Source organism: Symphalangus syndactylus, chromosome 21, assembly GCF_028878055.3.
Source record: "Symphalangus syndactylus isolate Jambi chromosome 21, NHGRI_mSymSyn1-v2.1_pri, whole genome shotgun sequence".
Lineage (NCBI taxonomy): Eukaryota > Metazoa > Chordata > Mammalia > Primates > Hylobatidae > Symphalangus > Symphalangus syndactylus.
The window spans coordinates 65750198-65763185 of NC_072443.2; the positions used below are offsets into that span (position 1 = coordinate 65750198).

At 35.9% G+C, this 12988-nt stretch overlaps 1 protein-coding gene across 12 annotated transcripts in view; it reads right to left on the bottom strand.

The window, feature by feature from the left end:
* The window catches only part of CNTN4 (contactin 4), a 985842-nt gene that overhangs the window by 349462 nt on the left and 623392 nt on the right, over window positions 1-12988 (bottom strand). The gene's annotated exons all lie outside the window — the stretch shown is intronic.

A 12988-nucleotide genomic window follows, 5' to 3' on the forward strand; every position in this document is an offset into this window, starting at 1 on the left:
TTGGCCCTTGTCAGTTAATATGCTTCTACTCTGGGCAAAATATCCAGGACATAATAGAGGTATTTATAAATATTCCATAGATAATTACCAAAATGTGTGAAATATACTTTCCCAACATAGAGAAATCAGTATGCTATCAACATAGCAAAAGTTAAAGGGTTAAAAAAAATAACCAAGAAAATATATGCATATGGTGATAACATATATGAGGCTATTTTGGTCAATGAGAAAAGCCTAGTGATTTGAAGGATCATTGATTAAAAATAATAATTATAGCCAAATTTTTTGAAGTGCTTAAAATGCACAGAATGGGAGAAAATATTTGTAAATCATGTATCTAATAATAATCTAGTATTCAACATATGAAAAGAATCTTACAACTCAATAATGATAAAACAACTCAATTTAAAAAATAGGTAAAGGACTTGAATAAACACTTCTCCAAACAGAGATGTATAAATGGTCAATAAACACATGAAAAGATGCTCCACATTATTAGATATTAGAGACATGCAAATCAAATGAGATACCACTTCATACCCAGTAGACTGGCTATTAAAGAAATACATACCAAATACCAAAACAAAAAAACCCAGAAAATAAATGATGGCAAGAATTATTGGAGTGATCACATGAAGTCAGAAGGCTCAAATGTTGCTGGTGGTAATGTAAAATAGTGTAGATACTATGGCAAACAGTTTGCAGTTGCTCAAAAAGTTGACCCAGAAATTCCATCCCTAGGTATATACTTGTGTTAGGGGTCCCTGAAACCATCCCCAGGTTTGATGTTTTACTAGGAGGATTCACAGGACTCAGCATATATTCATACTCACAGTTATGACTTATTAGATCATAATGTAAAAGGATACAGAGAAAAATCGGCAAAGGGAAGAAACACATGGAGCGAAGACTGGAGGAAATCAGAGGCAAGATTCCCAAGTCTTCTCCCAGGAGATGCACATAAAACAGCAATGAATTATGAAAACACGTGTGAAAATGCCAGCCAAAGGCACTTATTAAAGACTAGCACCCAGGGTTTTCACTAGGGGCTGGTCATGTAGGCAGCCTCTGCTTGACATATACCAAAATTCCAGATTCCCAGAAGGAAACAAGGTATTCATAAAAAACCATATTATTTGCACAGTTTAGGAACAGTGAGCCACTCTTACCAGTTAGGGTAGTGGGAACCCTACTGAAATCCAAGTTTCCACATGCCAATAAAGGGCCAACCTTTTAAAGCAGTCTTTTCAAAGCATAGCAGTCAGGCCTGTTAACTCTCTTTTGCACAATACCCAAGAGAATTGAAAACATAGGTCTGTATAAACACTTTTACAAGTGTTCATAGCAGTATTATTAATAGCCAAAAGGTAGAAATAGCCCAAATGGCCATTGACTGATGAATGGATAAACAAATGTCATAGATCTATACAATGGAATATTATTCATCCATGAAAAGGACACATGTGACAATAGAGATGAATCTTGAAAATATAATGAGAAGTGAAAGAAGTGGATACAGAAGGTCACATATTGCATAATTCCATTCATATGAAATGTCCAGAATAGGCAAATACATAGACACACAAAGCAGACTAGTAATTGCCAACATATGAGGGAAAGAAGGTGTTGGAAAGGGCTACTAGGTGGTAAGGGGTTTCTTTTTGGGGGTGATGGAAATATTCTGGAAGCGGATAGTGGTGATAGTTTCACAAAATTGTGTATAGGCTAAAAAGAACTGATTTATACATTTTAAAACTTCCAAAATGGTAAAATTTAATAGAAGAGACATATGGAGTGTATCTCTTCTCCAATAAAAATAATAATTATAGCCAATTTTTACGAAGTGCTTAAAATGTCATGGGCCACAGAGAATGGGAGAAAATGTAAATCATTTTCAAGATACATGCTACATACATAATCATATATCTATGAACTACCCAGTTTACAGTATTTTGTTATGACAGCTCTAGCTGACTAAGACAGGGACTATGCAATGTGCTTTACATAGAGTATCTCACTTAATCCTTACAATAATCTTGTAAGATAAATCCCATAATAATAATATAATAATAATAGATATAATATCATATAATAATATATAATAATGATATATGATAATGCTGTGCTTTATCTCAATTACAATATATTAAGAAATGTTAATAGAAGTTATATCTTTGAGTTAAATTTAAACAAGTGTACGTTTGGTGAATTTAATTGTTATATTAAAAAATGTTCAGCTGGGGCAACATAGTGAGACCCTATCTCTATAAAAAGTAAGAAAAGTAGCCAGGCATGGTAGCGCACACCTGTGGTCTCAGCTACTCAGGAGGCTGAGGCAGGAGGTTCGTTTGAGCCCAGGAGGTTGAGGCTGCAGTGAGTTATGATCATGCCACTGCACTATAAGCCTGGGTGACAGAGTGAGACCCTATCTCGAAAAAGAAATAAACAAATAAAATTAAAACATGCAATGTGGACGGCTGTGAACTGCTGTGAACTTAATTGTGTTCACCTAAAATTCAGATGTTGCTATCCTGACCCCCAGTATGACTATATTTAAAGTAAGGAAGTAATGAAGGTTAAATGAGGCCATGGGGTAGAGCCTTTATCTGACATGATACTGTCTTCATAAAAGGAGATACCAAAGAGCTCGCACTGTCTCAGCCATGTGAGGACACGGCAAAAAGGCATCTGTCTGCAAGTCAGCATGAGAGCTCTCACCAGAAAGGGAGTCAGGTGGCACCTTGATCTTGTATTCCTCAGCCTGCAAAACTCTAAGTAAACAAATTTCTCTAGTTCGAACTACCCAGTTGATGGTATTTTGTTATGACAGCTCTAACTGACTAAGACAGGGACTGTGAAATGTGCTTTGCATAGAGTAGCTCACTTAGTCCTTACAACAATTTTGTAAGATAAATCCCCCGGATATTCCCTTTTTTACACAAAGGGTTAAGAAAACTAATTTGCTAAAGTAACAGGTAGGACTTAAACAGAGGTTGCTGATTTAAAAATCCATGCTCTTGATCATACTCCATACTGCCTCACATTATAATGATGCTATGAAGAAATTTCCAAATTACAAGGCTGTATAATGTAAAATAGTCTCCTGGTTTTTACTTTGCTTTACATAATACAATTTATCCCTTTACGTATGTATTTTCACAATTCATTTTCCTTTTATTATGTTGTTTTTCAGTAGCTGCTTCCTTTAGAAGGTTTTTAGAAACATACAGTTTTCAACTGGGTACATAAAGCCAATTATTGATTCCTTTCCTGGTGGAGATCACCCTAAAGCAACAAGTAGAATGTAAAAGGGAAGTGAAAGCTCTATCACAGATAAAAACGAGAGATATCTAAAAACTTGAAACACGATATATGTAGAAAGCTGCCAAATGCTGTTGAAGTCTAATTTGAGTTGATAAAGATCTTAAAAGCACTTGAATATCTCAGACAAAGCAATATAGTAAAGCTCTCTGAAGCAAGTTGCCCAACCAATGTTATGAACACTCTAGAACTGGGCCCAGCGTGGCGGCTCATGTCAGTAACCCCAGAACTTTGGGGGCCAAGGAAGGAGGATCGTTTGAGCCCAAGAGTTCAAGTTTACAGTGAGCTGTAATAGTGCCAGTGCACTCCAGCCTGGGTGATAGAGCGAGACCCCTTCTCCAAAAAATAACATAAAAATACATAAATAAACAACTTAACATTTTCCTATACCACTCCCAACCCCAACGGGAATGAACACAGGCTGAGTAAGCTCCCACTGGCTGTCTCTGGTTCGGTTCTGGTTGGTTTTCTCATTGAGTACTGCTTGCCTATAATTGGCTTGTCTTTGGGGCTGAGTACTTGTTTGGTTTGGTTTTGTCTTTGGACCATAGGTTCCTTGGCATTGGCAGCCTGGCCGACTCCACAGGTGCCATTTTCCTGTTTCACTCTTAAGTTCTTTTTTGGCATAGCATCCAATCCCAGGCAACCCAACCAGTGAAGGATCTCCAACCCCAACACTTCCCCACTTGGCTCTTGCTTATCTAAAGTCACATCATTTCCTAGGGCTACACATAGATTTATCTACAGAACAGTATGAAGAACTGTTTGGAATCACAAATGTCTGAATTTAAATCCCAGCTCCTCTGTGTCTAGCTATGAGATGTTGGAACCATTACTTACACTCTGAGTCTCACCTGCTTTATAAATAGTACTAAATAATATTTATTAATAATACTGATTTTTTTTTTAAATTATTGTGAAATTTAGAAAACAATCAAAGTCCCAACACTGCCTGGCCAACAGGGGGAGCCCATTTCAATAATGAGTGATCACTACTATAATTACTAGATTGCTAGTGCTATCATGATTATTATTACTAGTTCTGTAGAAGGATAAAATCCACAATGGTAGTGAAAATAGCTAACATTTAATGGCCATGTCTCCATGAAAGGCTTCTCACTAAGTGCTTTACATGCATTGTCTCATTTCAACCATGATGAAGGTATTATCATCATCTGGATTTCACAGATCACAAATCTGAGACTTTGTGAACAGTTAAGTTCCTTTCCCAAGGCAATATGCCTAAACGATAGAGCTGAGAAAAAAAATCCAGGTCTGTGAGAATCTAAAGCCTATTATTTGTACATTTATTTCAGATTTCTTTCTATAATTATTTCATTATCTCTCGACATTCTCATTTTACAAGTGAGACTATTGATTAGGTTCAGGACACGCTACCCCCAAATATGGCATCTTGTCACTTCAGCAAACAGCAGAAGCAGGAAGGTCTCTCTGATCTCCTCCTGTGGTTCTCCCCTGAAGCAGGACATAAAAAGATTTTCTGACCTTCATCTAAAGTAGGTCATAAGACCTGCATTCCAGAGGAGTCATCCCTATATCCAGAGGAAAAGAATGAAGGTGCAGACTCTAAGAAGAAGCTGAACACACAGGCCGTGATAAGTTCCCCCATTTATTTCCTTTAGATCATGCCCCTTTTTGGTCAATCATATCTCTATACGACTTTCCACTCTTCATCAAATGTAAACATAAAAATAGTTTTCCTTGTGTTTAGAAAAAACTGAAACAATTTTCCCTCTGCTTTCACACCACAGCACTCATCAACACAGAAGACTTCTGTGACCAAATGTGTGTGCGTGGGAGGGGGTTTCTTCCCACCACTAAGTGAGCAATGAATTCTGCAGCAGATACCACTTGGGAGTCCTTCTATACCATTTTGAATATACCTGGTCAGATCTCACAGGCTGAAGGCTGAGTCCCCAAAACTGCTCCCCCACTTCAGATATCGGTCGCAAATTTGGGCCTCTGAAACTTCTGCCTGACTGGCTTCAAGTTGGGGTTCCCATGACCCACTGTGGGTTCAATTAATTTCCTAGAGTGGCTCAAATAACATAGAGGAATACAATGTTTGCTGGTTATCAAAAAGGATATCACAAAGGATACAGATGAAGGCATGCTTAGGGTGAGGTATTGGGGAAGGGGCGTGGAGCTTCCATGCCCTGCTTGGGTGAGCCACCCTCCAGGACCCTCCATGTGTTCAGCTTTCTGGAAGCTCTTTGCACCCTGTCCTGTTGGGTTTTTATGAATGCTTCTTTACACAGGCGTGATTGATTAAGACAGTGACCACTGGTGATCAGCTTGACCTTCAGTCCCTCTTCTTTCCCCAAAGGTTGGGGTTGAAAGTACCAATCCTCTAAGCATCTCTTTGTCTTTCCGGTGACCAGCCCCATCTTGAAGTGGTCAGTCAACATTAGCATACAGAAAAACAGCACTTTGGAGATTCCAAATATTTTAGAAATTATACGCCAGGACATGGCATGAAGACCAAATATATATTTTACAATATTACACCCTGTTTATTTAGATCTTCATTTCTGTAGGCTTCAGTATTCCATAAAACTTATATTAAATAAATCTGTATGCTTTTCTGTTGTTAATGTGGTTTTCTGTTACAGGGATCTTAATCATGAACCCTGCAATGGGTGAGAAAAAGATGTTATCTTTTCTCTTCTATACTAGCTAATACAATTTTATCTCCCTATGGCAACTAGCACATTGCTGGACTTGCAATAGTTGTTCAAGTAATAATTTATTTTTATGGCTATATATTTTTAAATTGAAATTAATATCACCATATAACAATGCAGAAGACTTTTTAAAAAATCACTTCTAATTTTACCTCTTTAACGGATACTTTTGGTGTATTCCCTTCCAAGTTTTTGCAATTCAACTATAAATATAGTTATAACAATGTGCATACAATTTTATTTCAAGTTTTGCACTGATAACAACTTTCCATATTTCTACAGAGCCTCCACAGACTGCATTTTTAATGAATGTATATTCAGTAAATGCTGAACGGTGATTCATCTATCATTAGCAGCCAGAGCAGATGAACCCAGCAGCCCTCTGATAAACTATCCCATAAACAATATTTTTTAAAAAAGTCTTAATATAATGAAGGAGGAGTTTAAAAAAATGGCTGCATATTCAGACGCTCAAAAATATTTGTACCATATACAACTATAGATAGGCTCTGTCCCTAACTAATGATAGGACTTGTACAAGTTACCCTTGGTGGACTTTGAGACTTTATTATAGAATGAACTGGAATTTATATTCTCCCTGAGGTTTTCACAAGTTTTATAATTTTACTATGAGTATTGCCCAGTCCCAGTTCTGATGCTCAGCAGTTGGGTGACTAGACAAGTTTCCTTGCTTATAAAGAGGTGATACTAAATGAGTAATTCTCCTTCTGCCATGTTAACCCTCTCTGCGTTTAGCATTTCTGGTATGAAGAGTAGTGCTGATGGAAACCCCCTTTTTGCATGTTCAGAGGCCTTGCCATCATCCTAAATGTCCCCCTATTCTTAATGTTCTTCTACCCTCCTTCTTCCTTCAGAAAAGTAGGGAATTTGGAATATATCACATCTAAAGTCTTATGCAAACTCTGACCCCCAAAATACCTATTTGTGGCTGGTGTCTGCTTTCATATATTTTAAATTAGTTTCTAACATTTAAAAGAAAAAAGATTCATAGCAGCTCTTAAAAAATCAGGAGGCTTTGTAACACTCCAGCATTCACAGGAGGCAGAAACTGGCTGGAACTCACTCTGTGCTGACTGTGTGAGATTACCCATGCACTGACCAAAGTCCTGACCAGAGTCTCCATCACTGTCTATGATCTCCTACCTAGCCAGCTTCACTTATTTCTTTTTCCATATCCGGCCCCTGTAGGCGTCTGGGTTTGTGACCCTCTTGCTCTACGTGACACTATGTTGCCTGAGGAAATCATCAAAAACTGACAATGATTCTGAAGGCCAGTGCTTCAGACAGTTCATTCAGAAACTACTGGATCTCTACTTTGGGCTGATTGACCCTGAGTGGAATCCAATTCCCAATTCCACTGGTTTCATACCCCTGCCATTTTATTGATTTAATGCGCATTGCCCCTGCTAGATAAAGCTGACTTCTCTGCTTTGAAGCTTGGGGTCAAGTACATTTTCATGCTGTACGTTAAAAAAGGAAGACACTGGCCTTCTTCGAGAGGGAACAACTCCCTGTGGAGTGTATGGAAAGCCTTTACTACAAGCAAAGGTTAAAATAGAGCTGTTCTGTGTGTTTACTTTGCATAAACTATCACTCAGAAAGCATTTTCCTTTGTAACAAACTTTATGAAATTATTCACCAGAGGTAGAAATGGCCTCAATTAGATAAAAGAAATGAAGCATTTAATTAATTTGTGACAAGTCCACGGGTGGCCAGAAAAATAAAATCATATCTAAAATTAGTTGAAGACAGACCACAAGATTGGACACTTTCTCCATATTAAAAAAAATGCAATTGACACCTTTTAACACTTGTCTTTTATCTGTCTAGTAACAAAAAAAATTAGTTTCCTTAGTCAATGCAGGAAAACAAAAGACCAGGTTATAACTACACAGAGCTTTCAGGAAAAGAAAATTGCACTAGTTATGGAAACAAGAAATTCTGGGTGCAGCTGTCACTATTAAAATACAACAAAAGCCAGAATAAAGTTGCCACGGCAATGTACAGTTTAAATTATTCCTGACTGGTTTTTCCTTTTCCTCTCCAGTTGCTTCTTACATTTGGCCAAGACAGGCAACCTGTAAAGTGCTTTACACATATCCTATACAGGATGGTTGCCATTAAATTATCTGGAGTTTTCTGAGGCCTGCAAAACTAACAAAATCACTCTCACAGACTGCACAACTAAAAACCAAAATTGCTCACATGTAAAGTATGTGATTGTGATGTCCTGAAATACTCATAAGACATTTTCACTAGATGGCATGTCCTGTATTTACTAACTGTGGTTCGAACTAATATTATACCTAGTGCTAATAATTTATTTTTTAATCAGTGCCTTTTCAAGAGGAAAAGTAATGATATCTATAGAGTGAGAATTTAAAATGTTAACAAAGGAGGGTTTCAGCAATAAGCAATAAGTGGGGAAAATGCTCTGTGGAGTTTATTCTTACTTTCTTTTTGTATTTACATGTTTGAGACAGGGTCTTGCTCTGTCACCTAGGCTGCAGTGCAGTGGTGCAGTCTCAGCTCACTGCTGGACTCCCGGGCTCTCCTGGCTCAGCCTCCCAAGTAGCTTGGACTACAGGTGTGCACCACCACACCTGGCTAATTTTTGTATTTTTAGTAGAGATAGGGTTTCGCCATGTTGGCCAGGCTGATCTTGAACTCCTGACCTCAAGTGATCCACCTGCCTCAGCCTCCCAAAGTGCTGGGGTTACAGGTGAGAGCCACTGCATCCAGCCACATTGTGGAATTTAAATGATTAATTATTAAAAACATTTTTCAATATGTGAAATTGTTCATCTTATAGAATTGGAAAGGAGACTGGTCTAGAATTCTGGCATAAATCTTTAGCATGAGGCAAACGATATAAACCCCTGTAATTGCGGGGATTAGCTTCAGTAGCTCCCATCCCCCATTGCACATGATGATAACCTGAGGGAACTGTGAAAATCCCCGGTGCATAGGTTGTACCCTTACCAATCAAATCATAATCATAAACCAGGCGTGAGACCCATGCATCAGTATTTTTTGAGGCCCCCCCACATGATTCTAATGTGCAGCCAAGGTTGAGAATCACAATGTACTAATTATAAATTCAGGTCTCTTTCAAGATTTAAAAACAAAACTATAAATATGTTCTTTATTCTAAAAGAAATAGTTATTTTTACCAATAAAATTTGGTTATGTCTGTTGTAAATGCAATATGCATTTTTGCTGGATTTTCATCAAATGTTAAGGCTTCATTTGTGATGGTCTAGCTTAAAAACTCAGCCACTGTGGTCTAAATGAAATTCAGTGGCAGTGGAGGGGGGATGGTCTATGAGATATCTGAGAAGAGATATATCATGTATTCTGAAGACCCAAGTAGTAACGGCCATTAAAATATGTACACGCATTTCTGCAATGCAATATCGAGACAGGGGATCATCCATACATGACTGGGTTTACACTTAAAAGTTCTCTTATTATAATATTTTACAAAGGAATGGAGAATTTCCTTTTTAAAAAAGATTTATCTTCAACATAAAAACCGCATTTGTGTACTTATTATAGAATAATAATGTTTTCAAACTAGGAAAAAATCCTATCATTTTCTTCTGGGCAGTGTGTGTGTGTGTGTGTGTGTGTATGTGTGTATGCACGCGTGCATGTGCCTGCGTGCATGCACATGCTCTCTGGGTAGGAGGGAATGGATTGCCTTTCTAGGAAGTACATGAAGGTCTCCAGATTTAATGTTTTGAATATTTATGATGTGGGACATCAGGCAACAGTTTTAGAGCCTCAGGCCCATACCAATGGGCTCCTTTATTAAAACTTCACAGTTTTGTCACTGAAGTGATTGCTTATCTCCCAGAGCTTCCGCACAGTAGCTGGAGATAACCTAATTCTCTAAAATCTAGAGAATGTATCCCCTCCAAGAATGGACAGAGTCTCTTATGGTAATCCTTTATTCCTATCTTTCCCGATAATTATAATCATTTCTTGTGGTCCATATGGGTTACCTTTTATGTTGTGTTTGGATATAAATGATTACATTTTGTTGGAAACCCCATTTCTTTTTAAAATGCCATTGTATCATCAGCAAATGAAGATATCTTGTCATCATTAGTTTTTCAAGGTAAATAGTAAAGCTCAGAATTACATATTTTAACTTCATGTCACTAGCCTTCATTTTGAAGTAAATAACTATGAGATTAACCCATTGAAACTTTGAAATATAATACAGGTCAATGTTAAAGATAATGTATTTGATCAGCTTCCTACCCTGATGGCAATTGGTTAAATTCATATTTTGTTTCCTCAGCATCCAAAAGAACCAATAATAGAATGAATTGGTATTATATAAAACAAGTAATCATTTTTAAAATTCTACCATATACCAAAATGACTCACGGGAAGTAATATTAAAATATTATAATTTATTGGATTCTTTTCAGACTCATTTCATTAGCTTAAATTATAGCTAAATATTTGCTACCTTACTTGCAAGTGCTTCAGCACATGACATCTAGTCAGAGTTGTGAAAATTCAAACATATTTTAACTTATTTAAACGTATCAAACAGAGCCAGGTGTGGTGGTATGTGCAGCACTTAGGGAGGCTGAAGGGGGAGGATCACTTGAGCCCAAGAGTTCGAGGTTACAGTGAGCTATGATCAAGCCACTGCAATCCAGCCTGGGTAACAGAGCATGACTCTGCTTCAAAACAAAAAACAAATAAAACAAAAGAAAAAAAAGCATCAAACAATATTTAATTAAGTTAAAACAACAAAAACTGCTAACTTCTCTTCCCTGCCACTGCCAAAAGATAAATTCTAGTGTATTAGCAATATTAGGGGACTTTCAATTTGAAAACCAGATGTACACCTGGCTCTGCTATTAATCAGCTGAGAATTCTTGTGCAGCTATCTGTACTACCCCTTTGGAATTAAGAGACTTGAATTAAACAGTCCTAAAAGATTTTTGAATTTAAATTCCTATAATTTCAAGTAAAAACAAAACACAAGGATATTTACCAAATTGTAGGTGAAGTTTTCTGTTTTTTTTTTTTTTTTTTTTTTTTTTGAGACGGGGTCTTGCTCTGTCATCCAGGCTGGATGGAATGCAGTGGCATGATCTCGGCTCACTGCAGCCTCAACCTCCTGGGTTCCAGTGACCCTCCCACCTCAGGCTCCTGAGTAGCTGGGACTACAGGCATGCATCACTATGCCCGTCTAACTTTTTTGTTTTGTTTTTTTATAGAGATGGAGTTTCACCATGTCACCCAGAGTGTTCCTGAACTCCCGGTCTCAAGCGAGCCACCTGCCTCGGCCTCCCAAAGTGCTGAGACTATAAGCATGAGCCACTGTGCGTGACCTGAAGTTTTATTTTATAATTACATACACACACACACACACACACACACATACACATATTCTAGTGCTTCCCCATGCCAGTTACACTTCTGGGCACCTTGAAAATGTTGACTCAAATTTCATTACAATTTAATGAATGTTTATTTTACAGGTGAGGAAACTGAGGCACAGAGACCTTAAGAGACTTGTCCAAGGTCATACCAGGAAAGATGAAATTTAAATTTGGTAGGTTGGCTCTGGACTCTACGTGACCTTTTAGTTCCTACCCTAGCAATTTGTTATCAAAATTTTTAAACGTGCAGCAAAGTTAAAAGAGAATTGTACTTTAGCACCCATCTACCTAGTCATATCGATTACAGCAGTATTTTGCTATGGCAGGTGACATTAAATAACCATAGGTAGATCACCGGAGAAACAAAGTGTGCATTTTTCATTTGTGATGAAATATCCACCCCACTCTATCTCCCCAATATTACATAAAGTGTGCAAACTATGTGGTCTGATGTGATGATGCAAGACATCTGTTCATCAGCTGTGAAAAGCAAATTGCAAATGTGACTTCGGAGTCAAATTATAATACTAAAAATCAATACAACCACCTCTATATGCTGATTCATATTTTAGAGCACCTTCCTTACAGTTAACAAGACATCATGCATCATTTTTCCTTATGTAATCATGCTACTATTTTCTCAGAAATGACAATGGAGTATTGTCTGAATGGATGGAAACCAGGCAGATTTCACTGATCATAGCGCTGGGAATAAACCACAGAATGTATTAACACAAAATACATTCTATTGTGATGTCCAGGCATTATGCATTACGTCACTGGGTTTTCCCCCATTCTATAAAGCATATTTTAAAAATGATTTTCTATAGTGATTTGGCTATTCTACTAGATTAATAGATGTCTAATCTCTATCAAAGAAGATGAGAACTTTACACTTAGTGTTTTATAAAGCCTATATATATGTGTGTGTGTATATCTATATAAATATGTATATAAATATTTATATTTATATATATTTATTTTTATATATTTTTATTTTATGTTTATTTTATATATTATATATTTTATATATTTATATATTATATATATTTATATATTTTTTATATATTTTTATATATTTATTTTATACTATATATTTATATATTATAATATAAAAAATATATAGTTTATGTTATATATATTTTATGTGTTTATATATTTATATTTATATATAAAAATATATATTTATATATGACATTTTCACTATATATTTTATATTATATATAACATATATTTTATATTTTATATTATATATAACATATATTATATATTATATATTTTATATATTATATATTATATATTTTATATATTATATATTATATATTATATATAATATATATATTTTATATTTTATATTTATATAATATATAATATATAAATATATAATATATATTTATATTTTATATATTTATATATATTTATATTTATATATAAAAATATATATTTATATATATTTATATTTATATATAAAAATATATATTTATATATAAGATTTTCACTAGATAGCATGTTCTGTATTTACTAATATCG